A 22,698-nucleotide genomic window follows, 5' to 3' on the forward strand; every position below is an offset into this window, starting at 1 on the left:
AGGAATAGATGGTAAGACCCTATTGCTGAAGACTCCACATACTTGGGCTTCAAGGCCACTGAGAAATCCTGCTGGAACTGAGCTGATAACCTCCTCCATGTAGACCAGCTGACAGAAAGCTGGAAGAAGCCATTTTGCATGTAGTTCAATGGGAGAGAGAGAAAACACCAGTGAAGATACTCAACAGTGGATACTGCAAGCCTTTATTTTTGGCCAGCTAGACCAAATGAGCCAACAGGTATAATAGTGGCATGTTTGTCATGGTGGAAACTATCTGCCCTCTAACTGGAGGCTTGCTCCATGGGAGGGAATACATCCCTGATACTGAAAAGTTAAAACAGGGGTAGTCATGAGTCCTAAGGTTGTAACGTCTGCTGCTGTCTGGCTAAATGTATATACTATGCTTATCAAACTGTCCAGCACACACTTCTCTTAATGTTCATACCCATATATTTATGCTACTCTCTGGATCCCACAAGAAAAGAAAACTATCAGCCTATTTCCCTAATGAACATAGATGCAAAGATCCTAAACAAAATACTCGCAAACCAAATGCAGGAGCATGGGAGGTCTTTCCATCTTTTCAAGTCCTCCTCAATTTCTTTTTTGAGAGTTTTTCTATTTTCGTTGTATAGATCTTTTACTTCCTTGGTTAACATTATTCCAAGGTATTTTATTTTTTTTGTTGCTATTGAAAATGGGACTATGTCCTTTATTTCTTTTTCTGTGTCTTTGTCATTTGCATACAGAAATGCTGCCTATTTTTGTGCATTGATTTTGTATCCTGCTACTTTGCTATAGGAGTTAATCACCTTCAGGAGTTTTGGGATGGAGTCTCTCGGGTCTCTTACATATACAATCATGTCATAAGCGAATAGAGCTAACTTAACTTCTTCCTTTCCAAATTGTATCCCTTTTATTTCCTTCTCCTGCCTTATTGCTTGGGCTAGGACTTCCAGAACTATGTTGAAAAGCAGAGGTGAGAGAGGACATCCCTGTCTTATTCCTGATCTCAATGGGAATTCCTCTAATCTCTCTCCATTAAGTATTATTTGGGCCTTTGGAGCTTTGTATATTGCCTTTATTATGTTAAGATGTGAACCAGCCATGCCGATTCTCTCCAATGTTTTGATCATGAAGTGATGTTGTATCTTGTCAAAGGCCCAGTTATACCATTACTGGGCATCTACCCTAAAACCTTCAAACCAAAAGCCAGAGAGATTTGCTCAACCATGTTTGTAGCGGCTCAATTCGTAATAGCTAAAAGCTGGAATCAACCCAGATGTCCATCATTAGAAGAATGGATAACAAAGATGTGGTATATCTACACAATGGAATTCTATACAGCAGTAAGAAAAAATGACATAAAGAAATTTGAGGAAAAATGGTTGAACCTGGAACAGATCATTCTCAGCGAACTTACCCAATCACAGAAAAAAAATTGACACATAGTCTCACTCATCTGTAACACCTAACCTCAATCTGCCCAAGATGCCTTACATACCCAGCAAGCACCTCATGGACTAGACAATAAGATGGATGGGAGGGCGGGGAGGGAATCAAAGGGTGGAAAACAGTAATCCGGACCCAAACGGCAATGGTACCATAAAATTCTACTTCCTAAAAGACAGACCAAATGGCTGAAACCTCACTAGACCCTTAAAGGAAACACCTGAACCACAAGACACCGGAGAGGGTAGGATCAAGACTGACCTAAATCTCCTACATCTTCCCTCCCTCCCTCTCCCCCTCTCCCCTCTCTCTCCTCTCTAACTCTTGTATATTAGTTATGTTTTTCCTCAATTTCTTAGTGGATACTGACCTGTAACCCCCACTTCCAGCTTGGGCCTACCATCCACAATGAGCTTTTGATCAGAGAAACCTACAAGGTTTCCCAAAACAATGACAGACTTCTGTCAGAGTACTTGATGACCCACCAAAGGCCAGTGGTAAGACCCTATTGCTGAAGACTCCATATGCAGCTGACGCGTAAAATGGAATGACATGGCTGGAAGCCATGAGAGAGTCAGTCCCCAGACAGTCAGCATGTCTAGTGCCAGAAGGCGCTACATAGGCGACTGGGGGAAATGACCAAGATCTGTCCAAGCAACACATTGTTTAACCTAATTAGCAACAAATAACCGGATGTGATGCCCACACAAGTGCAATAGTGGTACATAGCCATGGTGAGGAATCAATTGCTCTTGATTTTGCTAACTGTTCCACTCAGCGGTACTAGACCCATAGCTGGAGCTGAAAAACAAGTCAGAACCATACCCAAACACAAGCCCACTCTACAATATCAAGCTACCATCAATCATGGGGTATAAGAGGGCCTAAACCTATCATACTGTCTATCAAAAAAGTAAGTGTTATCTCAATTTTCCGGGTGCTAACTTACTCTCCATTGGAGAATCTCCTTCTCTTTTCCAGATAGATGCAGATCCTAAGGAGAGAGCTGCCCCAACATACCTCAAAAGGGGCCCAACTGAAACTAAGGACAACTGGTGAAATAAGCAAGGGTGATGTTTTCCTGTTAACCAGATTCCAGCACAAAGGGGAAGGAGATCAAAGCAGAGAAAAATCAACTCCTACCAAATCAGAGAGCCAGAGCCTCAGAGGCCCCCAACACCTCAGCACTGAAGCAGACCAAAAATGAACCCAACATGGCTCAGGGAAATTTTGCAGAAGAGGGGGCGGAAAGAATGTCAGAGTCACATGTTGGGTCATGATTTGCAGAGACATTTATCATACCAATAACTGGGGGCTAACTCCACAATGCTGGACCCATTTTCATTAACAAGGAGGGTCTAATGGGAGGGGGTAGATCACAGATGAGCCTAAATAATGGTACCAAACTGCCTGTATTTACTGAAAAGAAAACTAATAAATTAAATTAAAAAAAAACACATCAAAAGCATTATCCACCTTGACCAAGTGGGATTTATCCCAGGAACACAGGGTGGTTCAACATACGAAAATCTGTCAATGTAATACACCACATAAACAAGTTTAAACATAAAAACCACATGATCATTTCGATAGATGCAGAATGAAGGATGGGAGAGTACTCCTGAAGGCCAGGCCCAACAACGCTGACCCTTCTGCAGGTGAAGGCTCCCACCTGACTACGTGAGGAGGCCTTAGGGCATTCATTGACCACAGAATCCCACCTCCTGTACAGGGAGAAGTGATGGAGGGTGCTGACAACCACGATTCAGGAGAGCAAGGCAGACCACTGAGACAGAATATGTATCAGGGTTACAGACCATGATTCCACAGGGGTCCTTCTCGCCAAAGACAGCCCAGAAAGGATGCAAAGAAGTGGACAAGGAAAATCAAGGAGATGACACCTAAGGTCAAAAACCACCTCAACGTTGGTTCTGCAGCAACTTCAAATACCAAGGCAGATGCCTAGAGAACCCTAAACCACAAGATGGCAAAGAGACAAAAGCAGCCGATCCACCAGCTGAAAATTCGTCTGCTCCCAAGGCTGAGCAGGGCAGGGCTGAGTAAATGCCGGCTTACAATCTTTACCATCATCCGTACTAGTCATCCAACAAGAAGAAATGAATATGAAATTCCAGCAATAAGAAATGAACAAGAGATTGGAGCTGAAGACCATAAGTGCTTGCTTTATGCCCGTTGACCAGATAAACTAGAACTATCTGCATTGACGCTGCAGCATGGGGTTTTTATTGTTTTTACCTAAAGATGTCTCTTTTTGGTAATAACAAATGTGTTTTTTAAAAAAGCCTGGTTTTTCTCATTATACCTTTAAAGGTTTGTAAATTGTTTCATATCTGGTCAAGTTGAGATTTTTAAGAACTTCATTGTTAATTTGTAATAAAAAGTATACAACTTGATTTTTTGAAAAAAAAAAAGTCCACAAACTGCAAGCACTTGTAAATAAAGGTCTTAAATAATGTCTTTGTGCTAAAAAAAAGATCAAAACAAACAAAGAAAAATAATAGGAGTGTGTGTGTGTGTGTGTGTGTATATATATATATATATATATATATATATATATATATATTTTTTTTTTTTTTTTTTTTTTTTTGAGGTAGAGTCTCACGCTATCCCAGGCTGACCTGGAATTATCTGTGTAGTATCAGGGTGGCCTCAAACTCACAGTGATCCACCTACCTCTGCCTCCCGAGTGCTGGGATTAAAGGCGTGCACCACCACGCCCAGCTCAACAGGAGAATATTTAATTAAATGATCCTGCATCTGAGACTGGGCGTGTGTGTAGCTCAGTGAAATGCATGAGGGTCAGATTTCCATCACCATGGAAAATGCAGCGACTACATGGGTTGATACAGTTACCAGAGAGGATTATCCTGAAATATAACACTTAAGAACCTTGAAAGATTTTTGTGATGATCAAAAGTTTAAAAAAAATCTAAATCTGGGTGTGGTGACGTACACTATTAATGGCAGCACTTGGGAGGCCGAGGAAGGAGGACACCCTGAGTTCAAGCCTGGCCTAAAGTGGGACCCTACCTCCGACAAAACCAAAAGGGCACAGTAGCGCCCACCTTTAGTCCCAGCACCACTCCGAGACTACATAATGAATCCAGGTCAGCCTGGACTAGAGTGAAGCCCAACCTCGGAAAACAAACAAACAATAAAAACAAACCAAAACAAAAACCAAACCAAAACTAACAAACAAACAAACAAAAACCATTTAATATCACATTTAGTGAGTTGATAAAAATGTGTTCCTGCAGAGAAAGTCTGGAATGGAAAGAGTGAAGAGGGCACTGTTCATCTTGAGTGCATGGTGAGATGACGAACTAGCCTCGTTCTCATTTTCTGATCTTCTGCACCAATATTACATTATTTTTTTCTGCAACAAAAGCAACTAGCAGGCGAGAAACAGGCTCAGCAGCTGCTTTCAGGAATAACAATAGCCTGTGATGTTCTGGCTCCTGCCCACACACTCTTAAGGTCCTCACCCCACTGTCTGGAGGGCCACGTGTTGCTTAGCAACCACCTGCGCAACAGCAGTTGCTAGGAAACCAGGCACAGAGCGTGACTACAGAGCTCAACCTAAATAGTCCTGCCAGCTTCGGCCCCTCAATTTTTTCCTGCAGCGTCATGCTTCTGTGGAGCCATTTCACTACTCCTGTTCTCACCCTTCAGGATCCTATCTGCTTGAGGCTAGCCTACCATAACACCTAATGGGTCCCCACAACTGTAGAGCCCACCATGACACAGATTCCTTTGACCCTCTTCCTTTAATTGTCTATAAGGGGGGAGAATTATCCTTTTTTGAAATTTATATTTATTTATTTGAGAGGGAGGGGAAAGAGAGAATGGGTATGCCAGGGCCTCAAGGTATTGCAAACAAACTCCAGCTGTATACGTCACCTGGTACATCTGGGTTATGTGGATCCTGGGGAATTAAACCTTGGTCCTTTGGCTTTGCAGGCAAGCACCTTAACTGCTAAGCCATCCCCCCAGCCCAGAATTATCCTTAATACCCCTTCATTCTCATCACCTCTTCCAAATTGCTCCACCATCATCTTCATCCTGAGGGGTCTTGATGTGTTGCTTAGGCTAGCCTAAGATTACTGAACTGCAGTAATCCTCCTGCCTCAGCTTCCTAAATAGTTGAAATTAGAGGCATATGCCACCATTCTTTGCTTAGATTTTTGTATGAATGTTATCACATAGTGGGGACTTTTTTGGCATTAGTTATTTTCAATCCATTTCCAGATTCTTCTACTTAATCCCTAGTGACTTCTAAATCAGAAAGAGCCAGAAGCCACATATCGTGATTCATGTCTATAATCCCAACACTTGGGAGGCTGAAGGAGCAAGAATTAAAGGTAATCTTCAGTTATATATCAAGTTCAAGACTAACCTATGCTACCTAAGATTCTGTCTCAAAAAAATCCACAGAAATAGCCAGAAAGATGAACCAGGGCAAAATGCATCACTAGAGCCCCCTAGATAGACCCGTATTCTCCTTCTCTTCTCCTCTCCTTCCTCCTACTCCTCTTTTTTTTTTTTGATTTTGCAAGGTTGTGTCTCACTCTAGTTCAAGCTGACCTAGTAGTTTCAGGGTGGCCTCGAGTGCATGGTGATTCTCCTACCTCTGCCTCCTGAGGGCTGGGATTAAAACCGTGTGCCAACACGCCCTGCATCTTTTTCTTTCTTTCTTTTTTTGAGGCAGGGTCTCACTCAAGTCCAAGTTAACCTGGAATTCACTCTGTAGTCTCAGATTAGCCTCAAACACAGGGGGATCCTCCTATCTCTACCTTCCAAATGCTGGGATCAAAGACATGCACCACTTCTCCCAGCTTAGATAGACCCTTCTATTTTGGATAACGGTGAGTTGCTCTGTAAGTAGAAACCTTGATATGAGTGGATGGATCCACACTGTGAACACGTGGACTGGCTCCCTGTCTCACAGTGGTCTCTCTGGAATGTGTTTCTACTCTTAACTGGTCAAGATTATCTTTGTTGTGGGTCCTTTCTGTAAGAGATAATTGGGTTCTGAGGACAATATGTCCAGACAGTTAAGGCCCATATCCTTGGAAAGGGTAGGTCTTGTAGGATTAATTTTGTTACTTTTTGAAAAAAAAAATTCCTCTTCAATCAAGGTTACAATGTAACAGGGTGTTTGAGGTTCAGGAAAGTCACTGAACGCCTAACCCTGGATCTTGTATATTTTTTTTTTTGAGGCAAGTCCAAAAGACTGTCTGTTTTTTATGAAAGAGAGTGAGGTCCTTGGGCTTCCAGCACACAGGCCACCTCCCATGACTGGTGCTGCATGATGTTGGTGCACAGGCATGTGAACCAGTATATGCAGTGGCCAGGAGGGCACTCCATGGCAGAGGCACTGAGGGAGGCGCCTGGGCTTCCAGGCACTGCCCTCTTGCTGTTTTTTTTCTTTTTTGTTTTTTTTTTGTCTCCAACACTGTCAGTCCTGGATGCCCAGACTCATTGGGGGCCAACGTGGATCAGGAGATGGAACTGGAAGCTTTACGTTCCATTTATGAAGGTGATGAAAGCTTCTGGGAATTAAGTCCAGTTTCATTCCAATATAGGGTGAAAATAGTGATCCAAAATCTTCCTTTTTAAAAAACAAAAAATCCCCTCAAAACGTTATTTTATTTTCTAGGAGACAGACACAGAGAGAGAGAGAGACAGAGGGAAAGAGAGAGAGAGAGAGAGAGAGAGAGAGAGAGAGAAGGAGAGAGAGAGAAAGAGAAAGGAGAGAGAAAGGGTGCACCAGGGCATCTAGCCACTGTAAGTGAACTCCAAATATTGTTCCCCTTGTGCATCTGGCTTATGTGGGTGCTGGGGAATTGAACCTGGGTCCTTTCACTTCGCAGGCTAAGCTATCTTTTCAGCCCCCAAAGCCTTCTTAATAGAGGCTTCCTGGACAGAAACATAACGACAAACGCTTCCATTTCTTTCTGGGAATGCTTTTTTTTTAACAAAACTGTTTCCACAGCTGTAAAGCAGAGCGTATTAGCCAAGGTACCGGAAACAGTGGAAGTCTATCTGGAACCGCTGTGACGTATTGTTTGAATACACCAAGGACAGTAAAGAGCAGTTCATGGAGAATCACCCTCCCATTAACTCCACAACATCCATAACCAACATCATCTCAGTTGACACTCCTAATATAGCCCCCTCAAGTAAGAAAAAAGACAAAAAAGAACAGCTTTCTAAAGCACAGAAACATAAGCTGGCAGATAAAACACATCATAAAGGGGAACTTCCCCTAAGCAGAAACTGGGTTGATGTCATAAAGCACTTAAGCAAAAGTGGCTCCAAAGAAGATGAGCAGTACTTAGAAACTGAGAAAAAGCAAGAACACCCTTTAAAACGTAAATTGGGTTCAGCATCCTTCATTATTTGGAGGAGTATATAAGTGGCTTTTTGTAAGATACAGTACTTTGTATGTTTCTTAAAAGTGTAAGTGAAGGGGCTGGGGAACTGGCTTAGCAATTAAGGTGTTTGCCTTTGAAGCCTGGAAACTGGTTCGATTCCCCAGGACCCATGTAAGCCAGATCTACAAGGGGTGCATGCATCTGGAGTTCGTTTGCAGTGGCTGGAGACCCTGGTGCATTCATTCTCTCTATCTTCTTTCCCCCACTTTCTCTGTCTCTCTCAAATAAATAAATAAATAAAATATTTTTTAAAAAGTGTAAGTGAAAAGATCATGAAGAGATCTGGTTGTATTAAATTTTTCCCCACAAACTTGCCTTAGTAAAAGGTGAAAGTGTAACTTTAGAATTCTTTTTTAAAATTTTTTATCATTTTAATTTTTATTTATTTATTTGATAATGACAACAGAGAGAGAAGAGGCAGATGCATAAAGAATGGGCATGCCAGGGCCTCCAGCCACTGAAAACGAACTTCAGATGCTTGTACCCCTTTGTGCATCTGGCATATGTGGACCTAGGGAACTGAGCATCAAATTGGGGTCCTTAGGCTTCATAGCCAAGGGCTCAACTACTAAGCCATCTCTCCAGTCCATAATTTTAGAATTCTTTTTTTTTTTTTTAATTTATTTATTTGAGAGCGACAGACAGAGAGAGAAAGACAGATAGACGGAGAGAGAGAATGGGCGCGCCAGGGCTTCCAGCCTCTGCAAACGAACTCCAGACGCATGCGCCCCCTTCTGCATCTGGCTAACGTGGGTCCTGGGGAACCGAGCCTCGACCGGGGTCCTTAGGCTTCACAGGCAAGCGCTTAACTGTTAAGCCACCTTCCAGCCCCATAATTTTAGAATTCTTAATGAAGCCCTTTGAGCTTTGTTAAACGGATGACTGTGGGGAACCATAATCAGTGTTAATGTATATGAACTTATCTAGTGGATATGCTAAAGAAGAACAAGCCCTTTTCATACTGCCATCCCAGTAGAGCCAAATGCTTGGTCTACAGTTGTTACATGGCATGAGCCTATATCCACAGGCTTCTTATCTGAAAGTCTCCATCTGTTTTCTGCTTGACGATGAAGGCATAACTTGCTTTAGAAAAATATTAATATTAGCCAGGCATGGTAGTGCACGCCTTTAATTCCCCTATGAAACCTCATTATGTGTCCAGGGGCAGTTACCTCAGGATGACTCAGAAGGCATCATGGTGCTGGGAAGAATTGACCAGAGTGCTCAGTACTGCAATATCTCTATCACAACTTCCCAGGCTCAGGGCCTATTGTAGAAGATGTGGAGGAAAGAATTTAAGAGCCAAAGGAAGGGTAGGACTCCTTTTAATGTGCTGCCCCTGGACACATAATGGCCTGGATATTCATGACCTCACAGTGCCTGACACTACCTACAAAAGACCATCATAATAGGAGGAAAAGATCATGACATCATAATAAAAGAGAGATTGATTGAGATGGGGACAGGATATGATGGAGAATGAGGTTTCATAGGGGAAAGTGAGGGGAGGGAAGGTAATACCATGGTATATTTTTTATAATCATGGAAGTTGTTAAAAACAAATTTGAAAAGAAAAAAAAGAATGGGAAATCTTTGCTGGGCGTTGTGGCCCATGCCTATATTACCAGCACTTGGGAGGCAGACATAGGAGCATCCCCGTGAGTTCGAGTCCACCATGAGACTCAGTAGTGAATTCCAGGTCAGCCTACCTCAAAAAAACAAGCAAAAAAAAAAAAAAAAGGCAATCCAACCCTCCATCAGATTTAACATTTATCCTGACATGCTAGGTGCAATTAGCACTTCTGATTCAAGCCCATATACCAGGTTTATTTGGTGGGTACTGATCTGGTGTAATCCCTATTACCTTTTGGGATGGTTTTGGTCTCAATTATGCTGTGCTCCTGTTTGGGTCCCTCTTTGTTGCACTGTGGGTTCAGGTAGGCTGGCTGGGTCACTGCTCTGATCTCCTGTGCCGGGTGCTATATAGGTGAGCTCCCTTCCCCAGGTCTCTGGTGCTTGCTGGTGCTTGCACTGACGGTGGGGGATGGGAGACTGTGGGTGGTGGGTGAAGTTCTCCCACTGGTACACGTGATCCTCTTCCTCATGAGCCTCTCCTCCATTCTTCCCTGCTGTTCCTCCCCTCCGTCCTCCCTTCACATTTCTTGAATTTGCAAGGAGCTCTGGTGTGAGTGGAGATTTCCCTCACCTGCCTCTTCCTGAGGCTCAGTCGGAGCCTGATGGTTGTGGTGATGGCGACCTGGTTCCACTGCTGCTGGAGCTGCTGCTGCCTGCTTCTGTGGGCTCTAGATGCTCTGGATCTCTCCTTCTTCTCTGCCGCAGTTTATAACTTCTTAAACATCTCACTTTTTAGTAGAAGAGTGTATTTTGCTGTTTTTTTTTTTTTTTTTTTTTTTTTGGCTTTTTCCCCCCACGATGCTTTAGGGGTGATTCATACATCACCATCTTAACCAGAAGTTCCTAATCTTAATTTTTCAATAGTGAACTGCTGCCCTTTATAAGTTCATGTATTTATACTTTTTTCTTTTTCTGTCTTTTTTTTTTTTTTTTTTTTTTTGGTTTTTCGAGGTAGGGTCTCACTCTATCCCAGGCCAACCTGGAATTCACTATGGAGTCTCAGGGTGGCATCGAACTCATGGCAGTCCTCCTACCTCTGCCTCCCAAGTGCTGGGATTAAAGGCTTGCGCCACTATGCCCGGGTCCTTTTTTCTTGATTTAAGTCAAAATCTTTGGTCAGGAGAGCTTTCAGTGATATGTATACTAAGAGAACCCGAAAACAAATTTGCTAAATACTTTTGGAAACATTTGAAAAAGTGGTAGTTCTTATTCAGAACACTTGTCTATACTGCATATACCAAGATGGGACTAAAAGATGCCTGGATATTAAATTTTGTATTGTTGGAGATAGTGGTTTAATACATTTTTATTTATTTGCTATTGTGGTGTTTTTCATTATTGGATGACTGAGGTCTTTAAGTAGGCGCATCATATAACCACATTTCTAGTTGCGAAGGTCTTTCGAGTTTTTTTTTTTTTTTTTGTTTTGTTTTTTGGTTTTTGAGTTAGGAATTCACTCTGGCTTAGGCTGACCTATGTAGTCTCACGTTGGCCTCAAACTCTTGGTGATCTTCCTATCTCTGCCTCCGGGTGCTGGGATTAAAGGTATGTAGCACCATGCCCTGCTCAATTGTATTTTTTAGTGTCTTTTCAAGTATGCAAATTTATTTTTTGCCATGTGTGTCTTTCCATTACATTATGTAGAAGTCTTTCCAATACTGAACTGTTACACATGCTTGCTTTTTAAAAAAATCACTATTAGAGAAACTATTGCTACAGTTTACTAGGAAAGTTACTGATGTTTATGTGATTTTCAGTGACTGTGTGTGTATTCCCCAGGTTGAAGAACACTTACAACCCCTGTTACTCCCAGAAGGGTTGATTGTTTATGTGTCATGTTATACTTGAGTATTTTAAGTCTCAAGTTTTGAAGAATAATTAACTTTTAAAAAATTACAATTTTAAAGCCGGGTTTGGTGGGTCACGTGTTTAATCCTAGCATTGGGAGGCAGAGGTAGGAGGATCACCATGAGGTCAAGGCCACCCTGAGACTACATAGTGAAATCCAGGTCAGCCTGTGCTAGAGTGAGACCCTACCTCGAAAAACAAAACAAAACAAAAAAATTACAATTTTAAAATTAATTTAAAATTAAAAAAAAATAAATTTATTTACTTGAGAGAGAGAAAGAGGCAGAGTAAAAGAGGAAGAGACAAAGAGAGAGAGAGAGAGAGAGAGAGAGAGAGAGAGAGAGAGGGAAGGAAGGGGCACACCAGGGCCTCTAGCCACTGCAAACAAACTCCAGATGTAAGTGCCCCCTTGTGCGTCTGGCTACGTGGGTTCTTGAGACTTGAACCAGGATCCTTTAGCTTTGAAGGCAAATGCCTTAATCACTAAGCCATCACTCCAGCCCCCCCCCCCCCACAAGGCAAATTTTGCTTCTTGGGTTAATATTAAAATAGAGGAGCATTAGATGATGTCATCTTTTTGTTTTCAAGGTGTGTGTAGTTTTATTGTCATAGTGATTTTTTTCTTCTAAGAAATACCTTGTAATGAAAAATATGTGTTTGCTCTACTCTGATTTTATAAAACTGGTCAAGCTTCTTCAATTACAAAGAACAAGTCTAGTTAAATGCCAATGAAGTATTCTTACTCTTTTTTATGAAATATATAAATTTCTGGGAGTGAAGGTGGCACTGGTCTCTCTTGTTATCACATATAAAACATTTGAACACTTCCATCAATATTGCCATCATCTGTTTAACACTCCCAGTGTATTTTCTCAGTCTGTTTAATGAAAGTTGTATGGAATGATGTAACTAATAAGCAATAAAGTCTGAGTTATGATTAAAAACGAAAGAGTGAGAGTGGGGTTGGGGAGATGGCTTAGTGCTTAAGCGCTTGCTTGTGAGGCCTAAGGACCCTGGTTCAAGGCTCGATTCCCCAGTATCCATGTAAGCCAGATGCACAGGGTGGTGCATGCATCTCGAGTTCATTTGCAATGACTGGAGACCCTGGTGCACCAATTCTCTCTGTCTTTCTGCCTCTTTCTCTCTCTGTCTGTGGCTCTCAAATAAATAAACATAAAAATAAAGAGTGAGAGTGAGAGCCAAAGCAAGAATGAGAGCAAGAGTGAGACAGAGAGAGAAAGAATTGGCACACCAGGCAGTCCAGCCACTACACTCGAATTCCAAATGCGTGTGCCCTCTTGTGAGCATGTGTGACCCTGCATACTTGCATCACTGTGTATCTGACTTACGGGGGACATAGAGAACATGAATCCTTAGGCTTCTCAGGTAAGTGTCTTAAACAAATTGCCATTTATCCAGCCCTCTCATCTTTTTATTTTATTTTATATATCTATTTATTTAAGAGTGACAAAGAGATGAAGAGAGAAAGAGAGAGAGAGAATGGCTCACCAGGGACTCCAGCCTTTGGAAGTTAACTCTAGACACATGGGCCCCCGTGTGCCCATGGCTTACGTGCGTCTGAGGGAATTGAACCTTGAATCAGGGTTGTTAGGCTTCACAGGCAAGTGCTTAATCACTAAGCCATTTCCCCAGCCCCTCTTATGTATTTTTTTTAAAATTTTTTTATTTATTTATTTGAGAGCGACAGACATAGAGAGAAAGACAGATAGAGGGAGAGAGAGAATGGGCGCGCCAGGGCTTCCAGCCTCTGCAAACAAACTCCAGACGCGTGTGCCCCCTTGTGCATCTGACTAACGTGGGACCTGGGGAACCGAGCCTCGAACTGGGGTCCTTAGGCTTCAAGGCAAGCGCTTAACCGCTAAGCCATCTCTCCAGCTCACCTCTTATGTATTTTTAACCAAAGAATTGAATCAGACAAGACTGAGAAAAAGAAACATTATTAAAGTATTATATTTATTTAGGGAAGTACAGAGCCAAGGGAAGGACAAACACATGGCTTGAAAGCCCATGTAGAGGGCCTGGACAAACCATGCGGAAGACAGAAAAGAAAGTAGAAAGAGCTCCTGCCCTGTGGAGAGCAGGAGGGTAAAGAGCCCATGGGGAAAGTAGGGGCTAGGAGGGCTCTCTCCTCAGCTGAGCCCAGCTGGGCCAAGCTGCGGAAAACTCACCAGAGGCTATAGGTTTACAAGTGCTAAGACAGCCCCAGAGACCTTACTCTTTTCCTCACAAATGTATTTTATAACTGTAAGCATGGTGGGCCCTACCTTCTGGCTCAAGTGAATCAGAGGGACAACAATTGGTCTGGGCTAAGGGTTATCTCAGGGAGAGACTAGACATGACATCAAGTTCTGGGGGCTGAACTTGACCAACCACAAAGTTATGACTAGATTTAAATCCTGGGAGAGACCTTCCTCCCAGGAGGGGCTCAGGTTATTTGTGGAAAAACAGATATAGGGAGATATAGGAAGTCAGATTATACTTTGATCTAGTGAAGTGGAGATTGCAAAGATAGACCCCAAACCATTCCTGCTTCTTACTTTCAGGAGACCCAGTCACCCTTACTAGCAAAGCTACCTGACTCCCTCTAGGTAACATGTAACATATTTGTCAAATGAAATGGAAAGTTTGGGCTGGAGATATGGCTCAGCACTGCAGGCACTTGCCTGCAAAGCCTAACAACCCAGGTTCAGTTCCTCAGTACTCATGTAAACCCAGATGCACAAAGTGGCACATGCATCTGGAGTCCCTTTGTAGTAGCTGAAGGTCATGATACCCCATACTCTTTGTCTCTCTACTATCTGTTTCTAACGCAAAAAAAATTGTTTGCAAATGGAAATTTTCCCATTAATTAGTTCTTGAGAGTTTGTATAAATATTCAGCTCTCCATTCCTCTTTGTCGCCTCTCTCTTCCTCACCCTGCTGACCTTGAGCAAGTACTCCATCCCTGATTGAATTTGTCTTATTATTTAGCTAAAGCTCTCTTCAGATGCCCCAAAGGTATAGGCCAAGTTTCCTTTTTTTGTTTATTTTTTGGCTTTTCATGGTAGGGTCACACTGCAGCCCAGCCTTTCCTGGACTCACTGTGTACATCAGGTTGGCTTTCACCTCAAATTCTCAGCCTCCATACTTACTAATTGCTGTGATTAAAGGTATGTGCCACCATACTTGGCGAGAAGTTTTAAAAGTAAATAAAAACTAACCACCAATGAATCAGGTCATTCCTTTGGATGGGCAAATATACCATGCAAAATACATCAGAAAAATCTAGGAAGATATGTGTGCCTTCTATCTCAGACCCTTGACTGGAAGTAACTTTCTATCTTTCAACACAAATATACTCATTAGAATTTTTGGCTGAGTAAAGAGGTTTTTTTTTTTGTTTTTGTTTTTGTTTTTTTTAAATTAGTGAGCCACCATACTCAGATCTCATTTAATATGTTTATTTATTTATGAGAGAGAGAGAAAAAATGGGTGACCATTGCCTCCAGCCACTTCAAACAGACTCCAGATGCATGCACCAACTTGTGCATCTGGCTTATGTGGGTCCTTAGAAAGCAAACCTAGGACCTTTGGTTTGCATGCAAGCACCTTCTAAGTCATCTCTCCAGCCCTGCATGAATAAAGAATTTTGTTATAGCCTGTGGACTTGTTAATAAGAGCAGTGTATTTTGAGTTTAATCAAATTCAGCAACAGAAGTATTTGTGTTGATAATCTAAACTAGAGTCAGGCCAGGGTCCTAGAACTAGGGTTGGTGACATTGGGCTATGCCCTTCCTTCTCTTCAGAGGGTTTCTGTTCTTCATGTTAGCTCCTTAGCTGGTGGCATGAGATCAATCTGTTTCTCAGTCCTGATAAAACTGCCACAACCAAGGTGGGAAGAATTTAGTAAGACCTAGTAATCATGAGAATGTTCCTGGTCTTTGGTGCAAGCTTCCTGCCCATTAGTACTGATTACAAGGCAATGATCTTAACTCTCTGTGGAATGACTTGCTTTGGAGCACTATTTGTCATGGCAGTAAAGTGGAAGCACGGGCTGGGAGGGTGGTTCAGTGGGTAAAGCAAGTACCTGAGTTCAGATCCTGGCACTCATACTAATGCTGGGTATGATGGTATGCATTTATAATCCAAATGCTAAGGAGACAGAGATAGGAGGATCTCTAGGGTTTGTTGGCCAGCTATCTAGCCAAAACCATGAGCTTTAGGTTCAATGTGAGAACTTGTCTCAAAAAATAACGTAGAGCTGCGTGTGGTGGTGCACACCATTAATCCCAGCCCTTGGCACACAGAGGAAAGAAGAGCTCTGTGATTTCAAGGCCATCATAAGAGTAATAGTGAATTCTAAAGGGGAAAGTGTGTGGGGGGGGGGGAGGGAGGGAATTACCATAGGATATATTTTTATGCTAATAAAATTTAAGCTAATAAAAATGCTAATAAAAATTTAAAAAAAAGAGTAATAGTGAATTCTAGTCAGCCTGGGCTACATCAAAAAACAACAAAATAGTTAGAGAATAATTGAGGAAGATACATGATGTTGGCTCTGGCATCCGTATGTATTCATGTATACATGTACCTGCCCATACATATGTACCTACACACATATGAATCTGTCCATTACAGACATGCACATACAACATACAAAACTGCACATGTAAAAATGAAGGAAAGTGAATACAATTTCATTATCACAACCAGAGGAGCTGAGAATGGTGGTGCCCGCCTTTAATCCCAGGACTTGGGAGGCAGAGATAGGAGGATTGCCATGAGTTGAGGCCAGCCTGAGACTACATGCTGAATTCCAGGTCAGCCTGAGCTATAGCAAGACCTTATCTAAAGAAACCAAAGCAGAGTTTGGTGGGTAGTGGGAGCGGAGAGCAGACCCCAGAGAGCCCTGAGCAGCCCCAAGGCCACTGCTGCCCTAGATACCATCACACAGGAGGCGGTGGCCTGGGCGGCCTCACTTTGGGGGCGCCTGCTGGCGGGGACAAGAAGGTCATCGCAAGGAAGGTTTTGGAAACAGTAAAATGGTTCAATGTAAGGAATGGATATGGTTTCATCAACAGGAATGACACCAAGGAAGATGTATTTGTACACCAAACTGCCATAAAGAAGAATAAGCCCAGGAAGCACCTTTGCAGTGTAGGAGAGGAGAGACTGTGGAGTTTGATGTTGAGAGAGAAAAGGGTGCGGAGTCAGCAAATGCTGCAGGCCCTGGTGGAGGTCCAGTTCACGGCAGTAAAAATGCAGCAGACTGTAACCATCATAGATGCTCTGCATGTCTTAAGGGTCCTCCACATAACTACCAGCAGAATTATGAGAATAGTGAGTGTGAGGGAAAGAATGAAGGATGGGAGAGTGCTTCTGAGGCCAGGCCCAACAACGCCAACCCTTCTTTCTGCAGGCGAAGGCTCCTACCTGACTACATGAGGAGGCCCTACGGGCGTCGACCACAGTATTCCAACTCTCCTGTACAGGGAGAAGTGATGGAGGGTGCTGACAACCACGGTTCAGGAGAGCAAGGCAGACCACTGACACAGAATATGTATCGGGGTTACAGACCATGATTCCACAGGCGTCCTCCTCACCAAAAGACAGCCCAGAAAGGATGCAAAGGAGTGGACAAGGAAAATCAAGGAGATGACACCTAAGGTCAGCAGCCACCTCAACGTTGGTTCTGCAGCAACTTCAAATACCAAGGCAAGTGCCCGGAGAACCCCCAAACCACAAGATGGCAAAGAGACAAAAGCAGCCGATCCACCAGCTGAAAATTCGTCTGCTCCCAAGGCTGAGCAGGGCAGGGCTGAGTAAATGCCGGCTTACAATCTTTACTGTCATCCGGTTTAGTCATCCAACAAGAAATAATGAATATGAAATTCCAGCAATAAGAAATGAACAAAAGATTGGAGCTGAAGACCTTAAGTGCTTGCTTTATGCCCATTGACCAGATAAACTAGAACTATCTGCCTTGATGCTGCAGCATGGGGTTTTTATTATTTGTACCTAAAGATGTCTCTTTTTGGTAATGACAATTGTGTTTTTTTAAAAAGCCTGGTTTTTCTCATTATACCTTTAAAGGTTTTTAAGTTGTTTCATATCTGGTCAAGTTGAGATTTTTAAGAACTTCATTTTTAATTTGTAATAAAAAGTATACAACATGATTTTTTGAAAAAAATAAAAAAGTCCACAAACTAACAAAGAAAAATAAGAGGAGAATTTTTTTTTTTGTTGTTGTTGTTTTTTTGAAGTAGAGTCTCACTCTATCCCGGGCTGACCTATAATTAACTGTGTAGTATCATGATGGCCTCGAACTCACAGTGATCCACCTACCTCTGCCTCCCGAGTGCTGGGATTAAAGGCGTGCACCACCACGCCCAGCTCAACAGGAGAATATTTAATTAAATGATGCTGCATCTGAGACTGGGCGTGTGTGTAGCTCAGTGAAATGCATGAGGGTCAGATTTCCATCACCATGGAAAATGCAGCGACTACATGGGTTGATACAGTTACCAGAGAGGATTATCCTGAAATATAACACTTAAGAACCTTGAAAGATTTTTGTGATGATCAAAAGTTATAAAAAAAATCTAAATCTGGGTGTGGTGATGTACACTATTAATGGCAGTATTTGGGAGGCTGAGGAAGGAGGACACCCTGAGTTCAAGCCTCGCCTAAAGTGGGACCCTACCTCCCACAGAACCAAAAGGGCATAGTAGAACCCACCTTTAGTCCCAGCACCACTCCGAGACTACATAATGAATTCCAGGTCAGCCTGGACTAGAGTAATGCCCAACCTTGGGAAACAAACAGACAATAAAAACAAACCAAAACCAAACCCAAACAAACAAACAAACAAACAAACAAACAAACAAACAAACAAAACCATTTAATATCACATTTAGTGAGATGATAAAAATGTGTTCCTGCAGTGAAAGGCTGGAATGGAAAGAGTGAAGAGGGCACTGTTCATCTTGAGTGCATGGTGAGATGACGAACTAGCCTCGTTCTCATTTTCTGATCTTCTGCACCAATATTACATTATTTTTTATGCAACAAAAGCAACTAGCAGGCGAGAAACAGGCTCAGCAGCTGCTTTCAGGAATAACAATAGCCTGTGATGTTCTGGCTCCTGCCCACACACTCTTAAGGTCCTCACCCCACTGTCTGGAGGGCCACGTGTTGCTTAGCAACCACCTGCGCAACAGCAGTTGCTAGGAAACCAGGCACAGAGCGTGACTACAGAGCTCAACCTAAATAGTCCTGCCAGCTTCGGCCCCTCAATTTTTTCCTGCAGCGTCATGCTTCTGTGGAGCCATTTCACTACTCCTGTTCTCACCCTTCAGGATCCTATCTGCTTGAGGCTAGCCTACCATAACACCTAATGGGTCCCCACAACTGTAGAGCCCACCATGACACAGATTCCTTTGACCCTCTTCCTTTAATTGTCTATAATGGGGGAGAATTATCCTTTTTTGAAATTTATATTTATGTATTTGAGAGGGAGGGGAAAGAGAGAATGGGTATGCCAGGGCCTCAAGGTATTGCAAACAAACTCCAGCTGTATACGTCACCTGGTACATCTGGGTTATGTGGATCCTGGGGAATTAAACCTTGGTCCTTTGGCTTTGCAGGCAAGCACCTTAACTGCTAAGCCATCCCCCCAGCCCAGAATTATCCTTAATACCCCTTCATTCTCATCACCTCTTCCAAATTGCTCCACCATCATCTTCATCCTGAGGGGGTCTTGCTGTGTTGCCTAGGCTAGCCTAAGATTCCTGAACTGCAGTAATCCTCCTGCCTCAGCTTCCTAAGTAGTTGAAATTAGAGGCATATGCCACCATTCTTTGCTTAGATTTTTGTATGAATGATATCACATAGTGGGACTTTTTTGGCAATAGTTATTTTCAATCCATTTCCAGATCCTCTCTACTTAATCCCCAGTGACTGCTAAATCAGAAAGAGCCAGAAGCCACATGTGGTGGTTCATGTCTATAATCACAACACTTGGGAGGCTGAAGGAGCAAGAATTAAAGGTCATCTTCAGTTATATATCAAGTTCAAGACTAACCAATGCTACTTAAGATTCTGTCTCAAAAAAATCACAGAGATAGCCACAAAGATGAACCAGGGCAAAATGCATCACTAGAGCCCCCTAGATAGACCCGTATTCTCCTTCTCCTCTCTTCTCCTTCCTCCTCCTCCTCTTTTTTTTGCTTTTGCAAGGTTGTGTCTCACTCTAGCTCAAGCTGACCTAGTAGTTTTAGGGTGGCCTCGAGTGCATGGTGATTCTCCTACCTCTGCCTCCCGAGTTCTGGGATTAAAGGTGTGCACCAATATGCCCTGCACCTTTTTTTATTCTTCCTTTTTTTGAGGCAGGGTCTCACTCTAGTCCAAGTTGACCTGGAATTCACTCTGTAGTCTCAGATTAGCCTCAAACACAGGGGGATCCTCCTACCTCTACCTTCCAAATGCTGGGATCAAAGACATGCACCACTTCTCCCAGCTTAGATAGACCCTTCTATTTTAGATAACGGTGAGTTGCTCTATAAGTGGGAACCTTGATATGAGTGGATGGATCCACACTGTGAACACGTGGACTGGCTCCCTGTCTCACAGTGGTCTCTCTGGAATGTGTTTCTACTCTTAACTGGTCAAGATTATCTTTGTTGTGGGTCCTTTCTGTAAGAGATAATTGGGTTCTGGGGACAATATGTCCAGAAGCAGTTAATGCCCATATCCTTGGAAAGGGTAGGTCTTGTAGGATTAATTTTGTTACTTTTTGAAAAAAAAAATTCCTCTTCAATCAAGGCTTACAATGTAACAGGGTGTTTGAGGTTCAGGAAAGTCACTGAACGCCTAACCTTGGATCTTGTATATTTTTTTTGAGACAAGTCCAAAAGACTGTCTATTTTTTATGAAAGAGAGTGAGGGCCTTGGGCTTCCAGCACACAGGCCACCTCCCATGACTGGTGCTGCATGATGTTGGTGCACAGGCATGTGAACCAGTATCTGCAGTGGCCAGGAGGGGACTCCATGACAGAGGCACTGAGGGGGGCGCCTGGGCTTCCAGGCCACTGCCCTCTTGCTGGTTTTTTTTTTGTCACCAACACTGTCAGCCCTGGATGCCCAGACTCACTGGGGGCCAACGTGGATCAGGAGATTGTACTGGAAGCTTTACATTCCATCTATGAAGGTGATGAAAGCTTCTGGGAATTAAGTCCAGTTTCATTACAATATAGGGTGAAAATAGTGATCAAAAAACTTCCTTTCAAACAAACAAAAATCCCCCCAAAACGTTATTTTATTTTCTAGGAGACAGACACCCACAGAGAGACAGAGAGGGAAAGAGAGAGAGAGAGAGAGAGAAAGAAGAGAGACAGAAAGAATGGGTGCACCAGGGCATCTAGCCACTGTAAGTGAACTCCAAATATTGTTCCCCTTGTGCATCTGGCTTATGTGGGTGCTGGGGAATTGAACCTGGGTCCTTTCACTTCGCAGGCAAGCACCTTAACTGCTAAGCTATCTTTTCAGCCCCCAAAGCCTTCTTAATAGAGGCTTCCTGGACAGAAACATAACCACAAACACTTCCATTTCTTTCTGTGAATGCTTTTTCAAAAATTTTTTTTGTTCATTTTTTATTTATTTATTTGAGAGCGACAGACATAGAGAGAAAGACAGATAGAGGGAGAGAGAGAGAATGTGCGCGCCAGCGCTTCCAGCCACTGCAAACGAACTCCAGACGCGTGCGCCCCCTTGTGCATCTGGCTAACGTGGGATCTGGGGAAGCGAGCCTCGAACCGGGGTCCTTAGGCTTCAAAGGCAAGCGCTTAACCGCTAAGCCATCTCTCTAGCCCGTGAATGCTTTTTTAACAAAACTGTTTCCACAGCTGTAAAGCAGAGCGTATTAGCCAAGGTACCAGAAACAGTGGAAGTCAATCTGGAACCGCTGTGACGTATTGTTTGAATACGCCAAGGACAGTAAAGAGCAGTTCATGGAGAATCACTCTCCCATTAACTCCACAACATCCATAACCAACATCATCTCAGTTGACATTCCTAATATAGCCCCCTCAAGTAAGAAAAAAGACAAAAAAGAACAGCTTTCTAAAGCACAGAAACATAAGCTGGCAAATAAAACACATCATAAAGGGGATCTTCCCCTAAGCAGAAACTGGGTTGATGTCATAAAGCAATTAAGCAAAAGTAGCTCCAAAGAAGATGAGCAGTACTTAGAAACTGAGAAAAAGCAAGAACACCCTTCAAAACGTAAATTGGATTCAGCATCCTTCATTATTTGGAGGAGTATATAAGTGGCTTTTTGTAAGATACAGTACTTTGTATGTTTCTTAAAAATGTAAGTGAAGGGTCTGGGGGACTGTCTTAGCAATTAAGGCATTTGCCTTTGAAGCCTGAGGAACCTGGTTCGATTCCCCAGGACCCATGTAAGCCAGATCTACAAGGGGTGCATGCATCTGGAGTTCATTTGCAGTGGCTGGAGGCCCTGGTGCATCCATTCTCTCTTTATATCTTCTTCCTCTTTCTCTCTCAAAAAAATAAATATAAAAAATATTTTTTAAAAAGTGTAAGTGAAAAGATCATGAAGAGATCTGGTTGTATTAAATTTTTCTCCACAAACTTGCCTTAATAAAAGGTGAAAGTGTAACTTTAGAATTCTTTTTTAAAATTTTTTATCATTTTAATTTTTATTTATTTATTTGATAATGACAACAGAGAGAGAAGAGGCAGATGCATAAAGAATGGGCATGCCAGGGCCTCCAGCCACTGAAAACGAACTTCAGATGCTTGTACCCCTTTGTGCATCTGGCTTATGTGGGACCTACAGAACTGAGCATCAAATTGGGGTCCTTAGGCTTCATAGCCAAGGGCTCAACTGCTAAGCCATCTCTCCAGCCCATAACTTTAGAATTCTTTTTTTTTTAATTTTTTTTGTTTATTTTTATTTATTTATTTGAGTGCGACAGACAGAGAGAGAAAGAGAGAGAGAGAATGGGCGCTCCGGGGCCTCCAGTCGCTGCAAACGAACTCCAGACGCATGCACCCCCTTCTGCATCTGGCTAACGTGGGTCCTGGGGAATTGAGTCTCAAACCAGCGTTCTTAGGCCTCACAGGCAAGCGCTTATCCGCTAAGCCTTCTCTCCAGCCCAACTTTAGAATTCTTAATGAAGCCCTTTGAGCTTTGTTAAATGGATGATTGTGGGGAACCATAATCAGTGTTAATGTATATGAACTTATCTAGTGGATATGCTAAAGAAGAACAAGCCCTTTTCAT

At 42.7% G+C, this 22,698-nt stretch overlaps 3 pseudogenes; all 3 read left to right on the forward strand.

Annotated features, from left to right (window-relative positions):
* The first annotated feature begins 3,045 nt into the window (after positions 1-3,045).
* On the forward strand, positions 3,046-3,516 carry LOC123463522 (annotated as a pseudogene).
* LOC123463523 lies at positions 3,517-17,219 on the forward strand (annotated as a pseudogene).
* A 3,222-nt stretch (positions 17,220-20,441) lies between these two features.
* On the forward strand, positions 20,442-21,718 carry LOC123463524 (annotated as a pseudogene).
* Positions 21,719-22,698: the final 980 nt, after the last annotated feature.

The sequence above is a fragment of the Jaculus jaculus genome, chromosome 9 (genome assembly GCF_020740685.1).
Source record: "Jaculus jaculus isolate mJacJac1 chromosome 9, mJacJac1.mat.Y.cur, whole genome shotgun sequence".
Classification (NCBI taxonomy): domain Eukaryota; kingdom Metazoa; phylum Chordata; class Mammalia; order Rodentia; family Dipodidae; genus Jaculus; species Jaculus jaculus.